The following is a 17,433-nucleotide window of genomic DNA, read 5'->3' on the forward strand; positions in this document are numbered from 1 at the left end:
GCAGGGTGTAGAGACCTGGTCTCAAATGCCTCCTAACCCGAGGGCAGTTGGCCCTCAATATCTGCACCAGTACTTTCCAGGGGAAGACATCTGCTGCCACTGAATAAAACCTTCCCTGGAAATAAGTCCATGAGCAACAATATCTTTGCAGTCAGGGATTTGAGAAAATAAACAAACACCTGCCAGGGACAGAATTGAATCAAGCACTGATTTAAGTATGACAAGAAGAAAAAAAAAAAAGCATTTTATTGATTGACTAAAGGAAAAGATCAAAACACAAAGCCTTGTTGTGCTTCAGCCATAGGCAAGAGGAGATGAGGAAGGGGACAAGAGGTGGGGAAATAGAAGTGGCTGGCTCATGCACTGAGCCCTGTTGTTGTACAGACAACACCCTGTCAGCACTTTGCAAGAAGGAGCTCCATCTTTCTTTCTTACATGGCCTGACAGCTTTTCAGAAGAGATTTATACAGGGACAGATCGGAATATCTGTCATAGCAAACCGCCATGATCAAGAGAAATGAGGCACTGTGAGCTGGGACCTCACACTTCTCAGGGCACAGGAGAGGCTGTTCAGGGGAGGGGACAACCGTGGGTGCTGCTCCACACCCCAGAGTGGAGGGTCCCTGGGCTACACCAGTGCCAGGAATGTGCTCTGGGATTTATCTGGCTCTGTACAGGTATGTGGAGCTCCCAGGTCTGTGTCCCTGCAGGCTGGAGAGCCTCCCCTTGTGATCAAAGCACAGAGCTTGTCACCTCTAGGGTTCAATTCATCTCTTTCTAAGGCAGACATCTAACACAAGTCAGATGAATTGTGCTGTGGAATTGCTTGTTTCTCGTTCCCAGTTCCAATGGGAGTTTAGGCAGCTGGCTGGGCTGAGGAGAGCTGTGCTTGGGCTGCTGAAAGTAAGAAGAGACGAATCACAGAACCACAGAATCACACAATGGCTTGGGTTGGAAGGGACCTTAAAAGACCATCTCATTTCAACCCTCCTGCCAGGGGCAGGGGCACTTTCCACTGGGCCAGGTTGCTCAAATCCCATCCTTTAGTGTGCAGACAGACCATCCCACTGTGTCTCATGAGCCCATTCCTGGCTTCCTCCCCAGAGAATCCCTCATCCATGGCAGGTAGGGCAGGAGTGCCCCGGTAGCAGCAGGGCACACATCTCCTGGGAAGGAGGTGCTGGAAGGGTCTGCAAGGTGCAGGGAAGCAGCCATGTACGAAGAGATTTAGACAGGCTCAGAGCAGCCAAACTTAGATATTTTTTTTGCCAAAAGGTTAAAAAGGAAGAGCCAGGGAAGAGATGGCCATTTGCACTGGGCAGTGACTCTGCTTGGCTCGGCCTGAGCTGCTCTGCTGTGACAAAGCCACAGGAGCATTTCACAAGGACAAAGGTTACTGGCTGCTGAACAGCAGAGTATTAACATGGAAATGACAGCAATCCATGTCAGAGTATGAGGCCCATGTAAATATTTCCTAGGCTATTAGCACAGTGTGGAAGCCAGCCTCAGATGTGGGACACAGATCTGCAGGCCCTGGGTGAGGGATTCGCAGCCCACAGTGCTGTGCTGCCGGTCCCACTGGAGCACATCCACTGTAACTGGGAGAAAAAAGGAGGGAAGAAAAAGCAGATTGTGGTTCCGAGCCCTGCTCCCTCGGTGCAGCTCCTCCAGACCCCAGCTGCGGTGTAAATTGAGATTCCGCATGGATGCTGCTGCCTGCTTTCACTGCTCATTGGGTGCAATTTACTTGTCTCATCCGATTTACGCCGTGCACTCAGGTCTGGAGCATAAATATCCCAGCTCATAGAACTATGAGAGCTTCTTCTGTCTTGCCTCTCTCACACTGGCTCAGAGTCATCATATTCAGAGGAAGTGATTTTAATTTCAGTGATCTTCACTTTCTCACCCAAAGCCCCACTGATTTCTCCGCTGAGGTCTCCAAACCACACAAGTGGAGTTTTCCATTGGATTTCATTTTATCTTCTGATTTGAAGGGTTTAAGTGTGAATTAAGTGATACCTTGGCTTTGAGCACAGTCCCCCTTCCTAGGGGTACGTTTCAGCCTAAATGAACAGTGTGTGTGTGAATTAGGAATGCACTCCCCAAGCATGAATAAATGTTCTCAGGGAGATCCTTAACAACATACAATCTTCCAAGGAACAGGTTGCTTTACTAGGATTAACAGCCTGGAGGAGAAGGATTAATATAATTGCTACTCCTAACCAGAGCTGTGGAAAATAACCACAATGAAGTTAAATAAAACATTTGAAAACTGTTAGGGATTTTGGGTGGTATTCTAATTTTTTTTCCTGTCTTTTAAATGTATTTATTTTGCAAATCTCACAGGAAGTTCCCTAATGTCAAACAGGATGTGCAAGCATTCATCTTCTCCTCCCTCTTTTTCAGAAAGGTTCTTAAGCTCAAATCAAACAACAGGATAATTCTAGGGAGCAACACCCCAGCTGGCCTTTCCCCAGCTCTGTTTCATGTTTTATTTCATAAGAATAAAATAAGTTTTGTCAGATGAAAGGAAAAGTCCACCTAATGCAGAATTAGAAGTTCAATGGCCAAAAAATTGCCACTAGGAAAAGCAGTGCAAACAGAGTAGCACGTGGCACTATTTCTCTCCTTGTCTTTTTCAGCCTCTGCTGCTCAGCAGCTCAGGGACTGCCAGAGTTAGAGGTGTTATCTTCCAGTTTAATGCCCTTGATGGATTTTTTTTTTCTTCCATGAAGTATCTAACAGTTTCACAAAATGCATGGTTAAGCTGTAAAACTCTACTTTTTTTGTGAATGCCAGAAGTTTACATGAGTTCAAAAAGTAAAGTGTGAAACCACATTACATTTCTACCTTTTGGATGTGCTATCAAGCAAACACACCTTGACAGGGAAGTCTCTTCCCAGGAGACATCATGATTTTGATACATTCTTCTTTTTTTTACTTTTTTTCTTCCCTTTTTAAAATCCATTTTTGGAATAAACATGTTCCACACCAAATCTTGCAAGGAAAGTGTTTTCCTGCAATCAGCAGCCCTCCTTGCAGCACTCTTCCAGCCCATCTGCGAGAGTGCTCTATGTGATGAGATCAGATGCACTACAAGTTGTTTGTTCTGCTGCCCAGGAGTGGAACATCAGGAGCCACTGGACCGTGACCAGTCAAATAATTCTCAACAAATACATGGAAATAAACATAATCATCCTTATCACATTAATCACAGTCTCACAGGAAACCTTCACCTGGATTTTAGCGAATTCAGAGCCCGCTTCTTCATTATTTCAGATTCCCTGGTGATCCTGGGAAGCTGGAGCAGATTTCACCCTCGTGTAAGAGTCAGTGCAAAAGTCAAAGCATTTTCTGAATGCCACTGGCATGAATCTGCAGCCTGTGCTCTTTGCATTTATCCTCTGCAAAGTGAGGTGGTGGTGAGGTCCTGTAGGATCTGAGGAGCCAGACACCTCCTAGGCCAACCAAAATCCCCAGATCTCTGTTTCTTAAGCTTTTTCCACCCTACAGGTGTTTTTCTTCTCTGTCAGGCTGCCAAGACCCTTTGCATGCTCCACAAGCACTGAAGAAAAACACCTTCACTTATGCAGGGACATTTTAAACTCCCACCAAACCTTCCCACTCCAGGGAACTTGTTTTAACATTGCTTTTCTCAGTACAGAAACAGACCTGGGAAGTCAAACTCGCTGCCTTCAAGAGGAAGAGTGAGCCCCCACTTATGCAGCGAGCACCATGGGCTCTTCAAAGCCTTCCCAGTGCCAGGCTGAGTCCCTCTCTTTCCTTCCTCATTTTTGTGCATGTTTTCCAGGAATCTGAACTGCTTTTGAAGCTGAATCTGTTCCAAGTCTCTCCGGGTCAGATTCCCATCCGCCTCCGTGGCTGTTTGGAGCTGACAGTGGGCACTGTCCCTCCAACCATGCTGCTGTCCTTCCCTTCAGGCCCCACCACATATTTCAGATATCTTCAGACCCCATAAACAGCCCTTCTGCAAAAGGAGCTGGAACCATTTCAGCTTGGGCTGTGCTGAGAGGAGCCAGAGATGCCCCCTCAGGCAGAGTGAAAAGGGCCCAATGAATGCTGTGATGACAGCACAGTAAAATTCCCTGGGCTCTAAATATTTTATTATCATAAAATAAACATAGATCTTCTCATCATGAAATATACATTAAAAAATGTTTAAACATGTTAATTATTAAACCAATATTGATTCATATTGGATGAAGCATTAACGGGTGGAGTTTGGAGGAGGAAAATTGGCAAATGTATTTAATGTTGAAAGAGCGCTTGCCACATATCAATATTCATCAGGTCTAACCACTAATAATCATAACAGTGACAGGCCAGATTTATGGCTCGTCTGCATGAAGGCAAGTCTGTGCAGAGGGACAAACTGAAATATTAAGATGGGAGGCACAAAAATTCAGTTGTTTTTTTTTTTTTTACCTCCAGCTCATCATTGTGATTTTATGGATGAACTGAGGATTTGTGTAAAAGAGTCTGAGCAAACAGAGGGAAGACTCTTGTGAGTTTATTTCAGAGCAGGTTATCAGAAGGATTTAATCATCTGCTCTGATAAGACCTGGGGTAAGGCTGCCTCCTGTGCAGGTGCCACCAGAGTGCACAAGGAGTTAATGGTTGCTCCTGTGCCCTCTCTTTGGACATATATTCAAAGAATCTTAAATGGATTTTCTGAAAGTCAGAGAGTGGGAAATGCATCATGTTCCACCTTTACCATTTGTAGGGTTGAAGGTGAAGCTTGAGTTGGGGAGTTTTATGGTTCAAGTCAGTTATTTTGATTTGGGGTTGTAAATATTCTCCCCACAGGAGAATGCCTTGCTCACTGTGTCTGCAGGAATTCTTTTGCAGATTTTTTTCCCACTGGAAGCTCTAGCTTTGATAATACACTTAGATCACAGCACAGATAGAAAGGAAGGGACTGGGAACTGAAATTCCATTAATAGGGGAAACCTGCCAAAGGTCCTTAATCTGGTTTCATTTTAAATGCCCATTCCAACCACTCCAGGAGCAGGAATCCTGATGTGAATGCAGTTTGTCCAAGGATATTCTAGGTACTGTTGTCTGGGTCTGTTTTTCATTTCCTTCCCCATCTAGAGTTTTTCCCCCTGATTTATTTCAATGTGAACAGGTACGCCAAGACCTCTATCTACAATACTGTGTGATTATGTGAATTTAACAGCATTTTTGCAAGATGCTGGAACCTGAGAGAACTTCAGAATTGCAGGGAGTTCCTTGTATTTAAAAATTTTCTTGAGAAGAGAGTCTCTTTTCTTGGTCTTTAAACAAAAAAAAAAAGAACAATGAGGTTCAGTGACTGTTCAAGGACTCCAGTTTAAGTTCGTTCAGACTACAATTCAAAAAAGAAATTTGTTTCCTTAACAACCTCCTCTGCAAATGCAGTGTGGTAGCAGAGAGTTAACAGGTGTGACCGATGGGTAAAGCTTTGTAAAGGCAAGGCCTGGTAAAGTCGTGGCTCTGGCCTGTTACTCAGCCTAAGTAGAAATGGACTGGGGGAGAATGACTCAGCCAGAATAGAGGAAGTGAGGAATTCTGCATGATCTCCTCGTGCCTGCACCGTGGTGTGTGGTTTGGTTAAATTTGGTTTGTTGTGCCTTAAAACGATGTAAACTAACAACCAACTAACGGCATAAAAAGGCCGGGTTTTTGTAAATAAAATTCCTCCTTTGCACCTGCCTGGGGACTCCTTGTTGCTCCACAGTGTTACAAACAGGTGCTCTGTCTTGCATGCCAAGCCAATTTAATACTTTTTATTATTGTGTCTCTTTGCAGGACTGGTACAAGTTACAAGGGCAAACACATAGAAACCTTCTCCTGAGGTGAGGGAGGGTCATACAACGACTGATGGACAGAGTCGTGCCAAGAAAAGTTAAATAGGTTTTCCCCTTGCTGGAACTTGGTTTTAATGTCAGGGCTGGTACCTGAGCAAGCTGCTGGTGCATCCTGCAGATACAGAAGTGTGTAAGGTGCTGCACAGAAGACAAGGATGAGAGGAAAAGGATCAGATGAACCATCCCACTGACCAAAACCAGGCCTGGAAACAGGAATCCTTAGGCCTTTCATGTCCTCTTCTTTACCCACCAGCCTTTCTTGCCTTCAGAATAGATTTGGAATTCCTTTTTTCTCACCCCAGAACACATGCCAGTACAACAGCAAATGTCAACCTTTTTCTTTGGGACAAGACATTCAAACACCAAAACCTTTAACATCTGGCAGCTGTAGTTTTCTGTTGAACAACAGCTTTGCTGTCAGTGTTTATCTGCTGGAGAAATGCTTCTGAGCCTATGCATGGAGATGATACACTAAATTGTCCATTTAATTTCCACTTACTGGGAGACTCAGCATACATTACAGAATATTTGACTATTAAAAGCATGTTTATGGACTCCAATATTGCTATCAGTGGTATGTGACTAATACAGAATAAAGTGCATTTTGTCATGATCAGTTGATTTCAGAGTAATCTGTCACTGGCAAGTATTAATCTGGGGGTTCTCTTCCTAATGCAGCTCCAAAAGATGAGCCTGGAGGGATTCCTGCTCTGGTTGTGTCTTGCATAACATCCTGGCACAACGTCCTTGCATGAAACTCATCCTGAGTGGAGTGAAAGCCAAATTAACTTTTAAAAGGTGTACTATCGGCCTGATTTCCTAACACAATCATGTTCTTTGAATGTACAAAGTAATGAGAATTCCTTTATCCATCTACTCCACCACACAGTCCTATCCAAAAACTTTTGTACTGATTGACCACTTGTAATCACATGTGATATAGAGATTAACAGCCTCAAAAATATTAAGTTCTCACAAGTTTCATGAAGAAGCTGATTCTGTTGGAGCTCCTAAGTAATTGCACACTCAGGGATTCAAACACAGGATACCTGTGCATGGAAATCAAGCTTCAAACATCCATTTCTTAAAATCAAATTTGCTACAGTAACAAACACTGATTTAAGTAAAATTTCAATGGAAGGCAGCCATTTATTTTGTGATAATATGATATTTTATTTCTTTCAGTCTTATAGAATTTTCTCCCCCTTAATGTATATTATCATTCTCATACACATAAAAAACCCCAAACAACAAAAAACAAACAAGTGTGTGTGTTGTGGGAAGACTGTTGGAGGTTCATAAAATGCTATTTTCTTCAGAATTTTCACATCATAAGTCATGGGGAAATGTTGGAGTTTTGGGGGAAAAAAGTTCAAAACCTGGAATATGTGCTAAAAGACAAATTCCAAATTTTAACCACAGCATTAACAACTCCTCCAGAGTGAAAGGCCCAGATAATCAGCAGCTGTATCCAGACAAACTTCCAGCCAAAAAGCTCTCCTGCACCCAACTCTGCTGACCAGAACAACAAGCAACTAAATCATCAATTACTGGCCTCCTGTACCCACAGGACCCCCCCAGAGATGCTTCTCCAAGGGCAGCAGTCAGAACCCCCGGCCCTCAGGCAGGAAGCAGACCAGGTGCTGTGGCTCTCCTTGCCTTTGTCTTTGGTTCCCCAATGCTCATGTTCCCCCCAGGCTTTGTGCCTTGGCTGCCAACAGCAGCAATGACCCTGGAGGTGATGTGACAAGACCTCTCTTGTTTTGCAATGCTCCTCCTCTAACACCTCCTGGATGTCATTGCAGTTACATGAGCATTTCCCCTCTCTCAGATCAGCACCTTATCTAATCCAGGAAAACCAAACTCGCTGTCTCCATGACCTGCACATCAACAAAGATGCTCTGGGGTCACGGGAATCGTTTAGAGAGAGAGCCCAGTGCTAGGGAAGCCCAAGCCAACCACTCTGGATTATTGTTTAGGGAATCTGGTGAAACCAGTTGATGTTGTACAACAAATTAAAGGCTGCACTTGTTCATATTGGATTTTTCCAGAGGATTGGGATCCCTAGGACTCAGCTTCCACTGGCTGTCCTGTTTGGTGGTAACAAATCCTTTCATGTGATCTCAAAGCACAGCACAGAGTGGTACAGGCTGTGCCAGAGCCTGGGCAGCAGTGAGTGTGCTGTGTGCCTGATGCCGGCTGCAATCGCTGCAAAAATGAGCCCTAACAGGCACCATTCACATGCCAGGCTCACTCCTGAGCTGGGAAATAATGACTTGGGACTCACTTTGCAAATGCAGCTGCCTCCTGGGCCTAACAGCCACACATTGTGTGGGGCACAATTAGGAGGTCATAGAAATGCTGTCACTGATAGGTTTCTGGCTGCCTCTGGAAAATGTTCTCAACACATGGCTAATAAGTAGGTTTCTTTGATACCACTTTGGTAGTTAGGGACAGCAGGTGGAAAACAAGCAGAAGACCAAGCTCCATGCTATTATCCTTTTTAACTTTGCTTAGCAAATGATTCTGAAGTGCTCAACACCATCACTCCCCCTTTTAAGCATAGGTTTTTCCACTCCTGTTCCTCTACTAGGGTCTAATTTTAAGGGAGCACTTTGGGATTTTAATAACAGAATTATACACTTTGCCCACAGGTCTTTAATCTCTCGATGTTTATCCCATCAGCTGTGTCTCTGGTGAGCCTTTATCCTGGGATGTTTGTCTATTAAATTAACAGTATTTCAGAAGAAGATAAGCCATTTGCAAGCATTAAATCACAAGGCAGCAGCATCCACTTAGTTCTCTGGCTGTTGCATCACTCAGTACATTATATACTGTTCTATATACTCAGTATATCACCAAGTTCTTCATCTTCCCTGCCACCCCCACCCTCCACCCCCACGCTGTCTGCAAAACGCACAAGCCTCTCTGAGGCAGGCGAATCCAAAGAGAAGGAGACAGATGAGATCTGTGCAAGCAGCAAACTGGGAAGGTTTGGAGGGTTTGGAGGCACTGCTGGATTTTGGCTGGGTTGCCTGTGGAGAAGAGGGTAGAGCAGAGCCCTCCACGTCTGAGCACCTCAGTGTGTGCCAAAAGCAGCGATTAACCTTGTCCAGCAAAGAGCAGAGTCGCAGGGAACGCAGCAAACAGGGGCTGCCCACCCACTGCTGGAGTGAAACCACCCCAGGATGGAGGCAGCCCACACTGAACAGTGCATGGAGAAGTTCCGTGGTGCTGCATGACCAGAAGGAGATGGATATATCACACAGTGAAGGAGGAGAGTTAGTTGGAAGGTGGCCAAGAAAATGGAAGTCATAATTCTGCTTATGCACAAAGCAGAAATGAGAGTGTGCGTCTTGAATGGCTTTGTCTGTCTTAATTCTTGGCCTTAATTGAAGGGGTCCTTCCTCAAGAAAGAGACCTGCAGCGGATGTTTGGAGATATTGTCAGAGCTCGGTGCACTGTAACAGAATCATCAGCACTGAGAAATGTTCGTTTTTCTCCTTGGATTGTGACCATCCTGCAAATGGAGTGGGTTCAGTTTCAGTTAAAAGCTGAGAAGTGCCAGGTTCCTGCAGAAAGCAGGCATGGTGCATCTGCAAGCAGATGGGAAACATCTCCATGTAAGCATTTATGAGACACCTAACATAGTTTTCCTCTCACAAAAAGAAGCAAACAGATGAAAATCTAAATGTTAAGGGCAGTGTGCACCAAAAATTCGGGGGAAAAACTCAGAACATGTTGTACAAAGCAATCTGTTGCAATGACTTCTCTTTTATCTCCCCATTCTCTTCTTGCTTCCTACCCTTCTTGCTACCACCTTTTACAATATAACCATGCAGACATATAATTTTTGATATCAAAACTCTCTTTGAACCAAATCAGAATAGAAACAGCAAATTCCAGCCATACTCCACAACGTAACACCCTGGGAATTTTGTCTTCCTGCCCTCCTTGAATTAGCAAATTTAAAAAAAAAAAAATCAAAATTAAAAATTACTGGGTTTTTTTCAGGTGCATGCCCTTTTTTCTGCATCCAGGTGCCACATCTTGACTAGTCACTCTCTTGATTTGACAGATTTTAAATCCCACAGGCTTCAGCAAGGCACTTGGCCCACCTTTTCCCCTGGAGAGGGGAGGATATTTGGGTTCCTCTGGTTATCTACATGTTAAGGGAGGTGCCTGAGATCATGATAATCCCTTCCAGCTCTCTGACAGCTGGGCTGTGACACCCTAGACACAGTGGATAACACAGACTGACGTGCTGCCCTACCTGGAAAACAGGGTATGAGAAGTGCTAAGAGTAGAATCATAGAATTATTTAGGTTGGGAAAGACCTCTGAGATCATCTAATCCAATTTACAGATAGAGCAGTGTGCTGGTTTGGCCAAATTTAGAAATACATCCCCTGAGAGAAGGCAGGTTACAAACCACCCCTCCCCCACCAGGTTCGGGGAAAAAACTTTTTCCTCGAAGGAAAGTGAAAGAGATAAAAATTATTTATTTAACAAACACACAGGGGAAAAAACTGATACTAATGCTAAATAATGAAATCTCTCGCTGTAGAGAGAAAATCAGGGAAAATTTCAGAGTCCTTCCATAGATCTCCCTCTCCCTCCTTGGAGCTGGGACGGCGTGGTGGGCCCACCTCCAGGGCCAAGGCCTCGTTGGAAAATCCTCCCAATGTATTCTGATGTTGAAACAGTCCAGCAGAGAAAAAAGGAAAAAAACAAAGTTCCAGGAAAACAAAAGTTCAACTCTCCATCTCTCTCTGGAGAAAAAGAAAACCAAAAACTGGCTGGAAAGCAAGCAAGCCCGGGTGCTTCCCTCCGCTCTCGCTCTCCTGCCTCTATCTCTGTGTGACCTTGAACAAGCTGCAAACTGCTTTGAAGAAGTTTTGCTCAGTTTTTACTTCCCCCTCTCAGGCTCAGTTTAAAGGCATAGAAAGGCACAAAATTAATTCCTGGGCATAGGGCAGTGATACGGGATACACATCATAAAGTCACCCCAAGACAAGCAGCCAGATCCTTTTACCTGGCTAGGGAGAAGTATGAAATGCAGAGTATATTTACATTTTTGATCCAATCTGGAGCAAAGCTGACACCTTTCAGCATTGCCCAGAGTTGTTTTGGGTGAGGAACCCTCATTTTCAGATTCCTTCTTTGGGCTCTGGATATTTAGCTTTGTTCCCCTCACCCCAGGTCTATTTTGCAACCGCATGCTTTCTAAATCAGCCTCTGCCACTTTGTTTGCTTGTTTGTTTGTCTCTCTTCCTCTCCTGCTTTTTGAAATTTGTCTTTGGATCATATAAATCTTCCTTATGGAAATATTTGTGCACTTGGCACATTTCCAAGGAATGTTTAGACTTTAATAAAGCAATTTTTGTGGGTTTTTTTCTATTTTTCTTTCCAGGGGGAGAAGTTTGTCATTATTATTTTTTTTTAATGGCTTTCCTCCATGAATCTTGGCAGCTTAGGAGTCCCCTCCAGTAGGATGTAACTGGAAGTAGCTGCTCCCTCTGATAGCCTTGCTTCCAGAGAGTGCCCTCCAGCTCAGTAGCTGCAAGTAGTTGTGGGCAATTTTGCCTGTGCTTAATTGCAACAAGGTCGTTTCCTCCAATTTTTAAGTTTTTCATTTTCAGGCAAAACCAGAGATGAATGCTCATGTGTCCTCCTCTAAAACCCTTTTATATTAAGTGTTAAGAAAATATTCTCTTCCACTGCTGACAGTTTCCCCTTAGAAGACTGGAGAAGATCCAGATGCTGCTGGAAACATTGGGTGATGTGGTCAGCAGAAGAAAGACTATTGGTTTGGCTGATTGATAAAGCTCTGCCTCTGCCCAAGAGTAAATGCAGAGCTCATTGCTTATTCCCTCTTTCTCTTGGTAAATTTAGAAATCTTTCAAGCTGGGTTAATTTTAGTTTTAGGAATTATAATGCCACAAAGGAACACAACCGATGTTTCACGTCAATCCAACTGTCCAAAGGAGGCTCAGCCCTGATAGTGCAGCACCCAAAGGGTGTTCCCCAGTCTGGCCTTCAAACTCTCATGATTCCACAATCTTCCTGGGCTATTTTTTCCAGCACTTGACTCTCGGTAGTGTCAGAAGGTCAATCTAAATATCCTCTATAGCACAGGTTTGTCTTTGAGCCTCTCCAAAATTAAACTGCCTCAAGTTTAGAAGAGCACGGAGGAACCTCAGATCCTCGATCTTCTGGCAGCACCAGCTGTCAGCCCACAGAAACCTTTGCAGGGATAGGAATAGCCTCAGTGCTATTCCAAAATTCTTAGAAAAAGCTTTTCCCAGGAAACCGAGTGAGTGCTTTTCCATGCTCCGCCATCTGCGCTTGCTGGAGACCTGCTTGGCTCCTGGCATCCCACAAATATATCAACAGGAGACAAAACCATTAAGAAACCAGCAGAGATCACTTCAAAATGCAAACAAAGCGGAATAATGAGACACTTCAGGCCACATTCTGAACTGCTGTAAATCAGTGAAACTCACGGGTTTCAACCCAACTCTGTCAGTCTGCTCCAACTGAGGATTTGGTTCTTCATCATTAACTCCTCCAGCATTGCACAGCCAGCTTTTGGAGGCTTTGAATGACTTCCTGCTTGGAGTTTACAGCTGTTCCAGCAAGGCCTTTGGTTTATCCCTTAAATTTGTCATTGGCCTGTGTAAACAAAAAGAACAAAACAAAAAGGACTGGGAAAAAAGAAACCCAAACAGATGCACTCACTTTTCCTCCACTGCAGGCAGACTTTAGGTAAGAAGCATTGCTAAAAGTGGGGATCTACCGGGACAGGTTTCCTGGTTAGGATAAAGATGTTGGTTGATATCTAAGGCTGGAAGAATCTTGGTTCAGATTAATGAAAAAATAAAATAAGATTCTTCTACCCAAGAGTCTTCTTTTTCATTAAAATAACATTTCATTCTTCATTTCAGTGTTTTCCAATCATTCTGAATCCTTCTGGAATCAGATGCAGATGTCCTGAAATACCAGCAATGAAGCTAATTTCCAAAGGATAAGGGAAGAAAAAAATAATGAAAATTAGGAAGAAAACCTGCTCTGCTGCTATTGTCCATCCATTTTGGTAAGTTCTTAGGGAATAGAAGTTCAAAAAAGCCTCAGGTACCCCACAGGAGGAGCTGAGTCCTCACCCAACCACAGCCTTTGTGCCAGCTTGATCCCAGCTGGCAAACTTCATGTTGTAGTTGAGCCTGGACCACATAGTGCCTTTTTTGCCCTTCAGACTGATTTTCAACATTAGGGAGATGGATTAAGACTCACAGAGATGGTTGGATGGTTGGAAGAATTTTCAAAAATACATGTGGAAGTTAAATAAACAGGGAAATAAGTGGTCCAAATGGTTTTCGATTCTGCAAGCCCTCCTGTGAACCACTAAAGACATTATTTTCTTTTTCTTTACCACATGAAATCTTTTGTAAAGCTGACTTGACCACACCAAGGGTCACACAGCAGTTAAGAATTAAACCCCCAGACACTCAGACCAGAAAAAAAAATACATCCTAAAATGCTTTTTACTGATTTTGTTTCTAGTAATAGCACAGACACAATAAAAGGTTTTCACTGGGTGGAAGCCAACCAGGATCAATCTTCTGACTAGTAGCAGCAGCCTCAGAACTCTACCCCCCAAAGCTAATGAAAAGGCAGCTTCCCTGTGTTTTTGGATAGAATACCTTGTGCTCTGCCACAATCTCAGCTGGTGGCCTGTAAACCCTGCACAGGAGTTGGTTCTGCCATTTCTGGTACTCATCCTGTTTTCTTCAATCCAGAGCTTGTCAGGACAATAAAATATATAGATTTTCTGTCCTGTGGGTCAGCTTTATACACTTTTTTTCCATAGGTAACCTTGGAATGTAGACTTTTGAGGAGCAGGCAGATGACTGAGTACATGGGGCAACTTTCACAGCACTTGGCCTGCTGGAGCCAGATGGGCTCCATCTATCTGTTAAGGGTAAAATGATTCTAGCACATGAATTGGTGGAACTTATTGAGAGGGCTTTAAACCAGGTTCAATGGGCGAAGGGGATGCAGCTAGGCAACTGCTCCCACTAAAGGACAAAAAGCAGGGAAGAAGAAATTTGATGAGAACAACCCCCCCCCAGGGCAAACATAAACTGTTCTGCTGATCTGATGGAGGAAATGAGCCATGTTTCAGGTGTCTAAAGGGGGGTTTGGACCACAAAATTACAGAACACTTGGTGACATTAAGATGGGATCTCTTTTACTCCAGACATGTTGCTCAAAGTGTCCATGAGTCGTTTTAAATACTCCAGGATACATTCTCTATTTTACTTTTGATCTTTTAAAACTCAGCTGGACATATTAACTCATGCCTAGGTTTTGTTGCCCATGTGTAGGGTTGAACACTGTTCTTTTATCTTTCAAACATGTACCCAAAGAAAACACTCAGTTATTTTCCAGTACCTGTTCCTGAATTGGAAAATTCTGGGCCACAAAGCAGTGCCACTCCTCATGTCCCAGATGGGGTCTGCTATTATTGTGTGGGATTAACAAAATGATAAAAACATGTTCCACTTCTGGACTTGTGCAGCGATCCCACATCAGTGATACAGCAGGGAGAGACAACTTGGTATCTGAGGCAAGACCAAAATTCAAGATGTTCTTGTTGGAGGAACAGCCTAAATCCAAACTGAGTTTTCAGCATTGCATCCAGATCAGGATTACCCTGGAAATTTCACTGTATCCAGACAGGCTTCCTTTATGAGTGTTCCCTATTTGTAGCTGTCAGATACATTTAAAACATTACATCAGGCAGTATCATCTCATAATAGTCTGCTGCTTCTTTCTTTCAGCAGCAAAAGAATGAAGCAAGTAAAGAACAAGCATGAAACCGTAAAACAAATACTACTAGTATTAGTAATGATATTCTTATTAATTATTGTAATACAACTCCATTTAGGAACCCTGCCATGACCTTGTTTTAGGCCATGCTCAAGGTGAGAAAGCAGGTGGCAAAATCAATTTCCATCTTAACAAATTTGCCCATTCCCTGTTTGCAGTACACATCAACCTGGCCCTTTGATCTGGTACAAGATACTCGGCTTCCCTGGAGAATTTGGGGCCAGATGCTTTAACACAAAGTAGCTCCATTAAATCTCTATTGCCTTCCACAGGGTATCACAAATATAAATTGGCTGAAGATTTTGCTCCTTGAGAGCTGTTGGAGTGGACCAGGGGAAAATTATATGTTTTATCAGGTTTTGCAGCAAAATGCTAAAACAGAAGTAAAAATGGTTTTTCCCCAGGAATGATGACAGCCCTTCAGGCAGCAGGGAAAAAAACCAATCCAGCTGAAGTGTTAAATCCCACAAAAGTTTGTACTCTTGGGAAGAGTAGGAGCAACCAATGGGTTAATTTTGATTTCCACTCTTGCTCAGAAGTTTGTTTTAATCTGAAGGTGGAGGAGCAAGGTGTTCTACCTCATGCTTGAGACTGCTGGACTCATTCTCTGTGCAATATATCCATGAGCATCACTGACCTTCCCAGGAAATGAAGTCATGGAGATAAGAGATAGAGTCTCCTTGGGAGCAAGGACAGAGTGATTTCCTCTCTCAGGGTGTGAGGGACACACTTCACCACATCCCCCAGCTCCAGAGTCACCAGAAGGGACACTCATGTCCACTTCCTGTTGAGCATCCTGGGGGAACATGGTTCCTCAGACCATTTGAAGGTTTCTTTACCATGATCCCTCATCCTCCCCTCTCCAGGATGGAGAGATCCCCCTCCCTCCCCTCTCCTGCTTTGCTCATTGCTTCTTCCCGATGTCTCAGGCTGGGATTTATAAAAGCACATTTGACTGGCTTTGCCTGTTCCTTTTCCAAGGGTTGTTCCCATCTGGAGCTCAGTGGTGTGAGGGGAGGGAGGTTCTGCACTCCTGCAGACAACAGCCTGTGCATCCATACAGCACATCCACAAAGGACCCAGGAGTGCTGCCCGGCTTTCTCTGTATATTCACATGTCAGCATTCCCAGTTTTATCCAGGCAGTTAGGTAGTTTATATCCATGGGTTTGTGCAGCTCACTTAAATCTGCATCTCCCACGTGTTTGCCTCACTTGTGTGCTCATGGAGACACATCTTTTCTTACATCTGCATTAACACGTAGAAGCTTTGTTTTAAAAGCCAGTCTGCTCAGAAGATCTGTGAGCCTTTCTGGCTGAATAAACAGCCAGCCCAGCATTGATTTGGTCACATGTGCATCATTCCATGCAGCCTGGGTTGGTTTGCTCACATCCCCACACTGTCACTGCCTGCACTTGGCTGCAGTGCCTGGGATGTGTGGGTTCCGGCTCATCTGCATGGATCACGTCTGTGCGCTGAGTAGTTTTCCAAGTGCAGACAGTGCTGAAATGGCTCAGGGCCAGATCCTCAATGCACCTCCACCAGCTCAAGCACAGCTTTATAGATGTCCTTAAGTGAGCAAGCAGCTCAACCCTTTCTTTCCCTGGAGAGCTCAAGTTTGGCCCATGTTTTTATCCACTACGGGGACACAGAATTATCGAACCATTTAGGTTGGAAAAGACGTTTCTGATCTTTGAATCCAACCATTAACTCAGCTCTGCCAGGTCAACGACTAAACCACAGAATCACAGGATCATTAATGTTGGAAAAGACCTCCAAGGTCCTCAAGTCCAATCTTCAACTGAATACTGCCATGCCCACTAAACCTTACCATGAAGTGCCACATCTACTCATTTTCTGAACACTTCCAGGGATGGTGACTCCACCCCTTCCCTGGGCAGCCCCTTCCAATGCTTAACCACTCTTTCAGTGAAGAAATTTTTGCCAGTATCCAACCTGAACCTCTTATAATGTAACTTTAAGCCATTTCCCTTGTACTATCACGAATTGCTTGGAAGAATCACATCCCCGACAGATCTTCTAAATCCCTCAGGGATGGTGAATTCACCACTGCCCTGGACAGCCGTGCCAGGGCTGGACAAACATCTGCCAACAGTGGGGCTGGTGTGGTAGTCACAGCAAGGGATCGGGGATACAGGATACAGGCTCTCAGGAATTCCTGTTCCCCTTCAGCTGCCGTGGACTCTGGGCAGAGATACCGGGATGGGCAGCCGAGGGTTCCAGCAGCATTCCCAGCAGGGTGCTGGCTGGTGGACAGGGCGCACAGAGCCATGGCATGTGCTCCGCTGGCCGCTCACCCCTCAGAGTGGGAATGCACTTCCCTCTAGTGGGGAAAAGCTCTGCCGAGCCCGAGATTCTTCGGCAGCTGCAGAATATTTTTAATTTAGCTCCGGCAGTCAAGTGTTGTGTATTCAGCGCTGCGGGTCACAGGTGAGCTCCCAGCTGAGGACATCAGAGCCCTCGCGGTGCCGTAGGAGGGCTGGCTCGGTGTCAGCACGTGGGATTCCCGTGTCCTGACTGTACCTCTGTGTGACATCCCCAGGTGCCACATCAGAGCCGGGGCTGGGCACGGGGATGGGATGCGCCTCTGCATCCCGGCAGCCTCCGCCTTGCCAGCTGCCGGGGCCTCCGAAGAGCACAGATCGCATTCCCT

Source organism: Aphelocoma coerulescens, chromosome 17 (assembly GCF_041296385.1).
Source record: "Aphelocoma coerulescens isolate FSJ_1873_10779 chromosome 17, UR_Acoe_1.0, whole genome shotgun sequence".
NCBI classification, from domain to species: Eukaryota; Metazoa; Chordata; class Aves; order Passeriformes; family Corvidae; genus Aphelocoma; species Aphelocoma coerulescens.